This window comes from Peromyscus californicus, unplaced genomic scaffold, assembly GCF_007827085.1.
Source record: "Peromyscus californicus insignis strain IS unplaced genomic scaffold, ASM782708v3 Scaffold_10__1_contigs__length_136768540, whole genome shotgun sequence".
Classification (NCBI taxonomy): Eukaryota; Metazoa; Chordata; class Mammalia; order Rodentia; family Cricetidae; genus Peromyscus; species Peromyscus californicus.
The window spans coordinates 103212278-103226358 of NW_026294391.1; positions in this window are offsets into that span (position 1 = coordinate 103212278).

The window sequence follows — 14081 nt, forward strand, 5'->3', positions numbered from 1 at the left end:
CTAGAACTCGCTCTGTAGACCAGGCCAGCCTTAAACTCACAGAGATGAGCCTGCCTCTCTGTCTCCTGAGTACTGGGGTTAAAGGTGTCTACCACTGTGCCTGACTAGTTAGTACATTTTTAGAACATTTTTGTATATCTTACATTGACACTTTTTAAGATTTATTTTTATCTATTAGTGGTGTGTGTGCATGTGTACCACATGTGAGTGGGTATCTGTGAAGACACTGGCACCAAATGGTATTAAATCCCAATCCTGGAATAACAGGAAATTGGAAGTTGTACAATATTTGACATGGGTTTTAAGAACCAAATTCAAGTCATCTAGAAAGCTCTTTGCTCAGCCAACTCTCTAGAACCTAAATTATTTTAACTCTACACTGAAAGCTGACAATTAATTTGATAATATACAATAATATTACATATAAATAAATATTGAAAAAGGGAGATAGTACAAATAAGAGTAGTATTCAGGTCAAAGGAGGTTATTAATACTGCTTCATAATTTTGTCACTGTGAAAATACCTGACCAAATTAACTAAAAGAAAGATAGATTTTTGGCTTGTTGTTTCAGAAGTATTGATCCATAGTTGACTGACTCCAGTATTCTAGGGCATGTGGTGACATATAACATCTTGACATAAGAATCTATTAATACTCACTGTTTAGCTTCTGGCAGCCAGGAAGTGTGACAGGGTCGGGGGGAAACATGAGCTGTCCCTCAAAGATGCACTCTGAACAATCTACTCTTCCCTCACCAGGTTCCATCTTTCATAGTTCCACTATCTTCCATCACTTATTCAGAATTTAAATGTGTCAGTATATTAGGCCACCTGTGAAGCCAAAGCCCCCATGATCTTTCCTCCAAAATCCCCATTTCTGGGCACTGCTTACATTATGGACCAAGCCTTCAATAACTATGACTTTTGGGGGAAGACTTTGCATCTGAGGCATAACAAATACAATAGACATGATTAGCATGGCCAAAATTTCATCTCTAAAAAGATAAATGAAACAGTTTCAGTGATTCACTGGAAATTAAATGTTTAAGCAAATTGATCAATATGACTACAAATAAAAATAATATTTTAAAAAGACATATTTGAAACAAGCTCTACTTAATGAAATTGAGGGGCTTGAGAGATATCTCAGTGTTTTAGAGTACATACTTTTCTTCTGGAAGATCTGAGTTTAGTTTCCAGCATATACATTTGTAGCTGGAGAGTTTCTCTCCGGGGTCCACCAAGCCCTCGCAGTCCCCCAGCCCACTTATAAAATAAACACACAGACGCTTATATTATTTAAACTGTTTTGGCTTAATGGCTCAGGCTTCTAGCTAGCTGTTCTTATATCTTAAATTGACTCATTTCTATTAATCTATAAGTTGCCACGTGGCTTTTGGCTTACCAGTATCTTAACATCTCATGGCAGCAGCTGGCAGTGTCTCTCTGCCTCACCCTTCCACTTCCCAGACTTCTCTTCTCTCTTTGTCCCACCTATACTTCCTGTATGTTTACTGGCCAATCAGCATTTTATTTATCAATCAATTATCCACAGCACACACTGGGCTGTAACTCCAGCTCTGGGGAATCCAGTGCCTCTGGCCTCTATATGCACATGATTTCTGAGAAGCCAGGTCCCAGGTTGTAGGGAAAAGAAGCTTGACTGACTTTATCATGATGTGGCCTTTGTCCCTATAGAGTTGAGTAGGCCCAAGACTAATTTGTGTAGTAAGCAGCCCCCACTCTTGCCATGTTCTGTGAAGGATATCAGGGGTACGAGCAAGGCTCTACCACCCCTCATCTGGCTTAGGAACCACAATAAATAGATTAATAAACAAACAAACAAATATATTAAAAAATGTCTAGACTATTTTAGAAAGGTTGTGATGGCTCATCCTGTAAAGAAAACAGTAAAATTGGAATTCTTAAGAAACTTTACTTGTATTCTTCAAATTATTCCATAAAATAGAAACAGAAGAAACATTGCCAAACTCATTTTGTCAGGCCATAGTCACCCTGATACCCAAACCACACAAAGACTCAACAAACAAAGAGAATTACAGACCAATTTCCCTCATGAACATTGATGCAAAAACATTCAATAAAATACTAGCAAACTGAATTCAAGGACACATCAAAAAAAGCATCCACCATGATCATCCCAGTGAAGCAGGGATGATTCAACATATAAAAATGGATCAATGTCATTCACTATATAAAAAAACTGAAAGAAAAAAACCCACATGATCAACTTACTAGATGCTGAAAAAGACTGACAAAATTCAGCACCCCTTCATGATAAAGGTCTTGGAGAGATCAGGGATACAAGGGATATAACTAAACATCATAAAGGCAGTGTGTAGCAAGTCCATAGCCAACATCAAATTAAATGGAAAGAAAATTAAAGCAATTCCACTAAAATCAGGGACAAGACAAGGCTGTCCACACACTATCTATTCAGTATAGTATTTGAAGGTTTAACTAGATCAAAAAGACAACTTAAGAAGATCAAAGGGATACAAATTGGAAAGGAAGAAGTCAAAGTACTGTTATTTGCAGATGATATCGTACTACACATAAATGACCCTAAAAATTCTACTGGGGAACTCATACAGCTGACAGATACCTTCAATGAAGTGGCTGGATACAAAATTAACTAAAAAAAATAACAGTAGCTCTCCAATATAAAAATGATAAATGGGCTGAAAAAGAAATTAGGGAAACAGCACCCTTCACAATAGCTGAAAATAACATAAAGTCTCTTGAGGGTAACTCTAACCAAGCAAGTGAAAGACCTGTTTGATAAGAACTTCAAGTCTTTGAAGAAAGAAATTGAAGAAGATATTAGAAGATGGAAAGATCTCCCATGCTCATGGATCATCAGGATTAACATAGTGGCCACTTTAACAAGAGCAATCTGCACAGTAAATGTAATCTAATCAAAATTCCATCACAATTCTTTACAGACCTTGAAAGAACAATACTCAACTTCATGTGGAAAAAAAAAACCAGGATAGCTAAAACAATCCTGTATCATAAAGGAACTTCTGGAGGTATCACCATCCCTGTCTCCAAGTTGTACTGTAGGGCAATAGTATTAAATACTGTTTGGTATTGGCATAAAAACAGACAGGTGGATAAACGGAATAGAATTGAAGACCCAGAAGTAAATCCACATACATATGAACACCTGATTTTTGACAAATAATCCAGAAATATAGAATGGAAAAAAGCATCTTCAACAAATGGTGCCAATCTAACTGGATGTCAGCATTTAGAAGAATGCAAATAGATCCATATCTATCACCATGCACAAAACTCAAGTTCAAGTAGATCAAATACCACAACATAAAACCAGATACATTAAACCTGATAGAAAAGAAAGTGGGGAATAACCTTGAACATACTGATGCAGGAGACAACTTCCTTAATAGGACATCAATTGCGTAGGCACTAAGATGAACAGTTAACAGATGGGACCTCATAAAATTGAAAAGCTTCTGTAAGGCATAGGGCACTGTCAAAAGGACAAAACATCAGCCCACAGAATGGGAAAAGGTCTTGACCAAAGCCATAAGAGGGTTAATATTCAAAATATATAATGAATTCAAGAAAAAAGACATCAAAATTCCAAATAAGCCAATTAAAAAGGGGTACAGATCTGAACAGAGAATTCTCAACAGAGGAATCTCAAATGCCTGAGAATTATGGAAAGAAATGTTCAGCATCCTTAGCCATCAGGGAAATGATAATCAAAATGATTCTGAGATTCTATCTTATACCTGTCAGAATGGCTAAGATCAGAACTACCAGTGACAGTTCATGCTGGAGAAGATGTGGAGCAAAGGGAATACTCCTCCATTGCTGGTGGGAGTGCAAATTTATATAGCTACTTTGGAAATCAATATGGCAGGTTCTCAAAAAATTGGGATTCGATCTACCTCAAGATCCAATTATACCATTCCTGGGCATATACCCAAAGGACATTCCACCATACCACAAGGACACTTGAACAACTATGTTCATAGCAGCTGTATTCATAATAGCCAGAACCTAGAAACAACAGAATAGATAAAGAAAATGTGGTACATTTAAACAATGGAGTATTGTTTAATGACTGAAGGACATCATATGAAGAATAGATAAAGAGAATGTGGTGCATTTAAACAATGGAGTATTACTCAGCTGTTAAAAACAATGACATCAGGAAATTTGGTGGCAAATGGATGGAACTAGAAAAGGTCATCCTGAGTGTGGTAATCTAGAACCAGAAAGACAAACATAGTATGTAACTCACTCGTAAGTGGGTATTAGCCGTAAAGAAAAGGAGAACCATGCTATAATCCATAGACCCAGAGAAGTTAAGTAACGAGGCGAGGGCTCAAGGAGGGGATGCGTAAATCTCACTGTGAAAGGGAAATTGAATAGACATTGCCAGTGTGGGGGCTGGAAGGAGAGGTGGGCATGGGAACAGGAGGGATGAGCTAGAAACCTAGAGCAATGGAAACTCCCAGGAATCTATGAGGGTGACCCTACCTAAGACTCCTAGCAATAGGGATATGGATGGAGTCTGAATTGGCCATTTCATGTAACCAGCCAAGACTTCTGGTAGAGGGACTGGAACACTAAACCAGCCACAAACTCTTCAACCTACAATTTGTCCTGCCTACAAGATGTACTGGGTTAAAGATGGCACAGGAATTGTGGGAGTGACCAACTAATGACTGGCCCAGCTTGAGAATAATATCCTGAGAGGGAGCTCACCCGTGAGAGCCAGGAATCAGAGGGTGGGTACCCAAGAGACCTAGGATAGAACCAAACACAACTGGCAAAAAGTCAATGAAATGATTCCTGTTGATATTCTGCTATGCTCACAGATTAGTGCCTAGTCCAACTTTCATCAGAGAGGCTTCACCCAACAACTGATGGAAACAGATGCAGAGACCCACAGCCAAACATCAGGTGGATCTCCAGGAATCCAGTGAAAGAAGGGAAGGAAGGGTTGTGGAACCCAGTTGGGTCAAGGGCACCACAAGAAAACCCACCGAATCAAGTAACCTAGACTCATTGGGGTTCACAGAGACTGAAGGACAACCAGGGAGCCTGCATGGGACTGAGCTATGCCTTCTGCATATGTATTACAGTTGTGTACTTGATATTCTTATGTAGTGGGAGCAGGGGCTATCTCTTTTGCCACCTTTTTGGATCTTATTCCTCATATTGTATTGCCTTGTTCCACCTGAATAGAAGAGGAGGTGCCTGTTCTCACTGAAACTTAATATACCATGGCTGGCTGATAGCCACAGGAAGTCAGCCTGTATCTGAAGAGAAACAGTAGAGGAGGAGTGGATGGGGAGAAGGAAACAGGGAGGAACTGGGAAGATGGGAGGGAGGGGAAACTTTGATTGGGATATAAAACACACACACACACACACACACACACACACACACACACACACACACACATACACACACACACACAAAATCTTTACCTGGGAAGGTCTTTAGTCTTCAGACACCTATAACAAAATAGGTGTTTAATTTATAAGCAATAGAAATGCTCTGCTCACAGATCAGTAATCTGGAAGAGCCAACATAAAGGCAGCAGAAGATTCTGTCCTGTCCGAGTGCCTCTTGGGGACTACTACATGTCCTCACAGTGTGAAATGACAAAAGCACATAATATCCTCAGTTCTGTTGTTTAGAGGTACTAACTCTACTCATGAAGGTAGAGCCTTTATGACCTAATCATATTGTAAAATCCCCAGGTCCATTACCATCACCATGGAAGTTACATTTCAAGGTACAAAATTTGGAAAGACACAAACACACAATAACTATTTAGCAGCAAAATGCAGACTATTGTAGTCTGCTAATCTCATGGTTTCTTCAGCATGAAAGGCCAGTGATAGATAAAGGTAGTTATTTGTGCTAATATTGAATTTACACCATTTTTATGCCAAAAACCCTAGTTTTCTTCTTGAACTGTACTTTGATGTTAATAAGTTAAATTTGAAGTCAAAATTTCCCAGAATAAACATGGTATTGTAAGGCAAGTGGAATAAAAGATTTTTTGCTGCCAATTATTTCAGTCTATGATTCAATATTTTTTTATCAGCTGATTTAAAGGAGAATGTTCTAACAAAGGCAACTGTTGCTGCTTATTTTTGCTTACCATATAGCACTTACTGGGAACATTATACACATAAAGAGTGATTTTAAAATGTACATTCCAATTCTGTTTCTACCTACACAGAATCTTGAAGAACAGCTCTGTACTCATCTGTTGTATAATTTGAGCTTCATCTAAAGCTGTAGTTTGAAGAAAAGTTTATAAAAATAAAAAATAAGTACTTTAAGACAACTACATCATCTCATTTTACTGTTCATAATTGCCCTAAAAAAACTTTGCCTATTTTTGACATGAATAAATTAATTTTGAGCATGGACATCTAATGATGGAATTTGAACTCAGATCTTCAGAAAAAACACATGCATTTATACTAACACATCATTTTGCCAATCTGAAGGGATGTAGTTCAGAAAACTTCATAACAGTTTCCTTAATTGAAAAACATAGAAGGATGGTAGTGACATTCTCTAGAATTAAAAAAAAAGACAGTCTTTGCTTTGAAATTTTATCACATTTTCAAACCTGTCTTTGGGGGAGAGAAAATGCAGGGATTATAATTCATTATTTCTGTTTGTTACCATCCACTTGTTTCTTCATGTGACATGAAATGTTCTTTGTGGCGATATATTATGTACCCCAATAAAGCTTACACAAACAGAGCCAGCCACTAAATTAGACACAGAGGTCAGGCAGTGGTGGCACATATATTTAATCCTATCACTCCAGAGGCAGAGATCCATCTAGATCTCTGTGAATTCAAGGCCACACTGGGCTACATGAGAGAAATAGAATCAGGCAGTGGTAACACATGCCTTTAACCCCAGGAAGTAATATGTCAGGACACAGAAAGCTATATAAGTCGTGAGGAAATAGGAACTCACTCCCTTTAGGCTGAGGATTTCATAGAGGTAATCTAGTGGCTGGCTGTTCTGCTTCTCTGATCTTTTATCTTTCACCCTAATATCTGGCTCTGGGTTTTTTATTGTAAGACCTTTTAAGATTCATGTTACAGTTCTTAGATCCCACTTACTAGAGAAGTCAACTACTATGTGATTATACAGAATTCTGGAGATTAGCTTTACAGAGAATAATTCAGCCTTGTCACAACATTTCTAAAAGTCCATAATGTATGTTTCAAGGTTTTGCCAGATAAGTATCAGTTGACTTGTCTGTTAAAAGGAATTGTGCTTATCAAAGAGACCCACATTTTAATTATTTTCTTTTTGTCTTGTACTGTTCTTTCTGTGCTTTGCAAACCTTCACCTAGATCATCACACTTAATCTAGCACTGTGTCTTGACTCATGTTTATTTATGGTTCATAGATGTTTAAATAATATCAGTTACAAGGGTAATAGAATAGTTATTGACTCTGAAAATTCAGTCTTAATGTTTAGAAAACAGCTACATATATAAGATATGGGGAACACTAATCTTAGAGTAAGTTTGTCAGATGGAATGGGGGTAAAATTTAAAGATTGAGAGACATGGATGACCTTAGGCTAGCTACTTTAGCCTTTTAAGCCTCAAATTTCAAATATGTGAAATATAAATATTATGAGTCTGTGATGGTTAATCTTGGCTGTCAACTTGGTTGGATCTGGATATAACTAAGAGGCATTCCTCTGGGTGGGTCAGTATGGGCATTTCCAGGAACGACTAACTCCTTGCTGCTGAGTGCAAACTCGTTGTTGCTGTTTGCTAACATTAGAACCCAGCTTTTTCAGCTTTCCAATGTGGACTGAAGAGCAGCAGTTGCCAGGAATCCCCCAGGCCTTCCATGTCAGATGGGAAGGGAACTATGCTCACCACTAGATTATCAAAAGGACATTGCCAGGTGGGACTACTCAAGCCTCTAGCCTTGTGGACTGTGAGAAGCTACTAGGTTCTCAGCCTCTCCAGTGTGCACAAAAGCACTATACTTACCAGACCCCTGTCATGTAATCCAACCAAATAAATCTCCTTTTTGTACATATAACTTCTGGTAGTAAGTGTAGCTTGAGTTTTTCTGCCTGGTCCACAGTCAGGACAAATCTCTCTCACCCGCCAGTCCCACAACCTCTCAGACCCAACCAAGTAAACACAGAGACTTATATTGGTTACAAACTGTATGGCCGTGGCAGGCTTCTTGCTAACTGTTCTTACAGCTTAAATTAATCCATTTCCATTAATCTATACCTTGCCACATGGCTTGTGGCTTACCGGCATCTTCACATGCGGCTTGTCATCATGGTGGCGGGCAGTGTCTCTCTGACTCAGCCTTCCACTTCCCAGCTCTATTCTCCTCCTTGTCCCGCCTACACTTCCTGCCTGGCCACGGGCCAATCAGTGATTTATTTATTGACCAATCAGCAACACATTTGACATACAGACCATCCCACAGCACTTCCCCTTTTCTTTTCTTAAAAAGGAAGGTTTTAACCTTTACACATCTCCAAAGTTAGCTTGGTATATTTGGGAATTTGGGCGTAGCTTCTCTTACTACTTCCTGCTGGAGGGGGGGGCGCTGTGTCTTCTGGGGAAACAAAGAAAATTTTAGGATCATGGAGTAGTCCGTGAGGCTGTATCATCTGAGCCAGTTGCCTTGAAACGGTTCTGGATGTTGGATCATCTGGGCCATGGTGTCATCAGAGACCTTTCAGGGGGTCTTGGCTGGTCAAACCTGATGTATCTTACTCTGGAACAAATCCATAGCCTCTTGATTTCTGTGGAAACAAAAGCAGAATCTCCTTTCCAAAGCAACATATCCTTATATCCAAATTTTGAAGTCAAGATATCTTTAAAATATGCATATTGGTTTAACTCAGTATCCTTTACAATCAAATATCTCTCTGCAGTTAAGAATCCCAAAGACAACACAATCCAGATTCTCTGTGTAATATTCATCTTCACGTGGCTTATTTTTATATTAATTTTACTGTCTCTTTAAAGACTTTATTTTTTAAAACTATGTATTTGTTTATATAACTGTATACATCATCTTTTTTGTCTCTTTCAAGCCTACGTATATTTTACACACATTATTAACTATTACATCTGAATCTGTCTTATTGTGAATCTATCGCTTTAAACTGCGTCTGCTGGCTCCACCCACCTCAGTTTCCCAACATGGTGGCGGTATGCTTAATGCCAGCTCTGGGAGCCATCGTGGGTCTATGCTTTTATCCAAGCAGCATGTAGCCCAGAAACCTCTTTTTTTGTTTTGTGCTAGCAAAGGCTAAATCCACCATGTAGCTTAATGTGCCACTTGTAGAGGCCTCATTCCCGCCATACTGCAGGTCAAGCATGCACGCTAGGAACCCGCCATAGTAGCTCAAACACGCAGGCTGCCGCTCATTTGAGAGAGACAATTAGGAACTGTTTTTAGCTCCGTTTTAGAATCTTTTCTCTCAGTTTTTAGGTGGAAACTCTTGCCCCACGTTGGACGCCATTTGTAGCTTGAGTTTTTCTGCCTGGTCCACAGTCAGGACAAATCTCTCTCACCCGCCAGTCCCACAACCTCTCAGACCCAACCAAGTAAACACAGAGACTTATATTGGTTACAAACTGTATGGCCGTGGCAGGCTTCTTGCTAACTGTTCTTACAGCTTAAATTAATCCATTTCCATTAATCTATACCTTGCCACATGGCTTGTGGCTTACCGGCATCTTCACATGTGGCTTGTCATCATGGTGGCTGGCAGTGTCTCTCTGACTCAGCCTTCCACTTCCCAGCTCTATTCTCCTCCTTGTCCCGCCTACACTTCCTGCCTGGCCACGGGCCAATCAGTGATTTATTTATTGACCAATCAGCAACACATTTGACATACAGACCATCCCACAGCAAGTAAGGAAGCAAGTACTTGTATTGTTTCATACTGAAAGTAGTGTATTTAGTTACTAAATAAGAGTATTACATGATTTGATGATTTGTAGAAGCATCCAAATATCTGATGGGTATAAAGCTTTTCATCCTTTACTTTCTTTCTAATATTTTCTTGGTTTGTCTTCCTTTGGTGGTGCTTCTTGCTTGGCAGGCCTGGAAACGGTATGTAGAAATATTTTCCATGGTGCTTGATGCTTCTAACAAACTGAATTTATAAAATTTCACTTTGTTGTAGAAACATTTTACATTTGTCAGTGATAGCTTAAAAGAAAATTTTACTGTTTTGAATATGATTTAGGAAGACATTCTGCTGTAATCACAAGTTCCCAAAAAAGTATGAAAGAAAGAAAAATCCTGGATGAATGGAAGCAGCTGTCTTATTGTACAAAATCTAAAACAAAAGCTTCATAAAAAAGTCACTTGGCATGTTACACCCCTAGTATTAGGATATATAATGTTTGAGTTTCTTTTTTTGTGCATCCTTTGTGTACTTGAAATACTAAATTTGCATGTGAATGGACAAAAGCAAATTATATTGCAAGGATCATGAAAGGAAATTACTGATTGGCTTTTTAATTGGGCGAACACCATCTGAGCCACTTTGTTTATTTCTAGCTTTGACATTAAGTCAAACTTTTGGTTTCGTAAAAATGGTGAAATTCTGAGTTGGTGTAAATATTACATCACAATACATAAGGAAGGGGATGCCTTAGCACCTGGCCTGTGGTTGTCTCTCTTTTTTGGTTTGTCTCTTTAGGAAGATTCATTAAATAAGACAAGTTTTACTTTAGCATTCCTAATTCTTTCTGCAGGATGCCAAGTGCCCTCCTAGACTGTTGGTTATTTATGTTGATTCCTATCCACCAGTTCTGTTCTAATTCAATGACCTATCTTTACTCTCATCCCTTACTTGCACAGACAACATACTTGTTTTGTGTCATATTCTCTTAGAGCCCAATCTGAAATAGTTATGTTTGCCAGAAAGCCAATATAGAGGAATGAATTAGGTGATATAGAGTTTGTAAACAACTGGAAAGCACATGCCTCATTTACAAGGCACAAAGGGTAACTGTCCCGTAGGAATAATGACTCTTTATTAGTATCCACTTTTTTGTGAAAATCCAGACACATGAATTTTCTACACTAGAAAGTTCCTGGTTTTTTAATACCTACAATTGATGAAAAAACTCTGTTTCAGACCACACTACATGAGTTAGATAAAGTTAATTGATGGGGTACATATAACTTGAGAGGTAACCAGTTTACAGCATCTGCTTGGGGGAGGTTGCTTTTTGCTTTAGGCTAAAATAACTTAATAATAAAAAGAAATCTCTATCATTGGAATTTGTAATTTATATCCTAATTGCTTCATTGTTTCTCTGTTCAATTATACATTCATAAAATATTTACTATACAATATAGTTGGCTTTGGTCTTCTACTAGGCACTGGAAATTCAGTCTAATAAAACATTCACTTTCCCAAAGGATCCAAGAGTTTAGTGTGAGTCAGAAAGTAAATTATCAAAGTGTCAAATGATGAGCATCATGAGAGGAAGAGGCATAGCATATAGTGACAGCACAGAAAAAGTCAGTGCAGTCTCTTAAATGAGTGAAAAGACTATATCCCCACCCCTACCCAGCTGATCTCTGAAAGGAGATGGTAATGACAGGATGCTAAACTTGATATGCAGCTGGGGGAGAGATTTGTGGGCAGACCATGACTTTCAATTCCTCCTAAATAGAATGGCTTTGTCATTTGGCAATTGAAAAAGATGATGCTTTCATTTTACCCTTTGACATCTATTGAGTGTTGTTTCTAAAGCAAAATGCTCAGAAGAGTCAATAGACTGTTCCCTTTTTATATTGCTTTGACTAGGTGTCAGCAATTCCAATCATATCAGATCATTTATTACTCTGAGAAAATCCCTTGACAAACTCAGAGATTAATTTGCTGTTGGTAAGCTACTCAGGAGATATTTCTCTTACTTCCTATAATATAGAGATGTGTTCATAGTTCAGGCCACATTGGGTATTATGGCTTTGTGTGAAATATAAGCATCTCAAAAGAAAAAAATCAAAGTAAAATCTTGAACTGCTTTCAAACCAAAACCAAATCTCCATGTACTGTCAGGATCCTCAGCTTTCTTTATTGAAAGGGCAGTTCATGCAGAGAAAAGATAAGAGTGGCCAGTAAACAAGTAGCTTTTAGATAGGGGATAAAACTGCAAAAAGAAAGTACTCCAGTGATGGATGAGCTGGAGTTAATATTACATTTTATGAGATGCAAGTTAATACGTGCCTTATAGAGTCACTCAAGGGAGAATAGACACATTTCCTAAAATTGGCCATTTGGTACAGAGTTTATAGAACTTTAAAGAAGATTAGCATCAGATGCTGAGTCATTTCCAAAGACAAACTCCAAAAATTTCTGAAAGCAGTATTGATTGGAGGTTAGAAACCAGTAGGAACTAGAAAATGTGGTTTTACATGAACAAAAATGTTTGCTCCAGCAAATTCCTTAGCAGAGTGAGCTGTGTGAAATTCATTTCTAAGGTCCAGGGCACCTCATAGGGAAATTAACCCTTTTTTTCTTTTCATGTTGTTGGTGGTAAAATCTCGATCCTCACAAATTATAGGCAAGGGCTCCACCACTATCAAAACTCATTCCAAGCCTGGGAAATTCCTTTAAGACATGAGTTGTTTATATTTTGGTTTCCCACTCTTAACAATTTCATAACTATAGAAGAATCTATTGTTCCTTCATTTGGACAGAAAGGAAGCAATAACCAGTCCATAATACAGAAGTCTCCATAGTACTAGCATAAGATCCAGACAATAATATCTGAATTTGAATGCTATCCCTACCATTTATTAACCAATTGGCCATGGACTATTGGATAAGCTCCCTTGCACCTCAGTTTACTTGTTCAAAAGACAGAGGTATTAAATCTTACACTTCATTGAATATGGAAAATTATTAAACACATTTCTTCCTTCACAGTCTTCTTTGGAGTAATCTAGTGCCTCAGGCCTAGAGAAGCCAGAGAGGAAGATAGCTTTAAGGGAAAAGGTCTAACTAATGATGCTAAAATTAGGCAACATGGATGGTTATCTGCTGTACATTTCTGACTGATAGTTCTCATTTTCTTACCTTTGGCTTTCCTGGAAGGCTGGAAGCCATGGACATTTCTTTGTATGTAAGATTAGGGGTCTACTAACACCTATCCCGTGTATGACCTGCAGGAGTATTTGAAGGGACTTATCCTGCAGAACCATAGCTGCAGGATCTCCATGACTCAGAACAACAGCAGGATATAGGAGAAGAATTTCGGTGAGGGTTCAGTTTTGAACCAAAGCCAGAGGCCTTGAACCTGACAAACAACTCAGTATACAATAAACATTTGCAAGTAAAGCTGTTTGGACAAAAGTGTGTACTGCAGGATACACAACAGCTCCCAGTGACACTAACATTAATAACGAGGCAATGGAGAGGCAGGAAAGATAGAATAGCAAAGTGTTTTTCCTTTTTTAAAAAATTATTATTGTTTGTTTTTATCTTATTTTTATTCTTTTTAGCTTCCCTCTGGGGGGAACACTACTAGAATGAAGGGTGGATATAGAGGAACTGGAAGTTGAGCTGTATTGGGGTACATGACGTGAAATTCCCAAAGAATCAATTAAAAAAAAAAGATCATGGGTCTAATTTTCATTGTAAGTTCCAGTTGCTTCAGATTCCACAAAAACATGGGGATTTTTTGTTTTATTACCAGTAGCATCTTTTTTTCTAATTTTTTGTTGTATGCCTATGCCCGAAGATTTTCCTTCAGGGGAAAAGATATTTGTGGTGGTATTTTACTTGTACTGAAATGTGACTTTAATTGTATGTTAATAAATAAAGTTGCCTGGGGGTCAGAGCTATTAGAGCCATAGCAAGTGCGTGCCTTTAATCTCAATACCATAGAGGACCTGGAGGGCTGTACATGCAGGCAGTGACAAGGCAGTCACGTGTTTGGGTTTACAACCAATGAGAAGGCAGAACAGCTAGACTATATAAAGACATACACACAGGAAGTAGGTCCCTTTT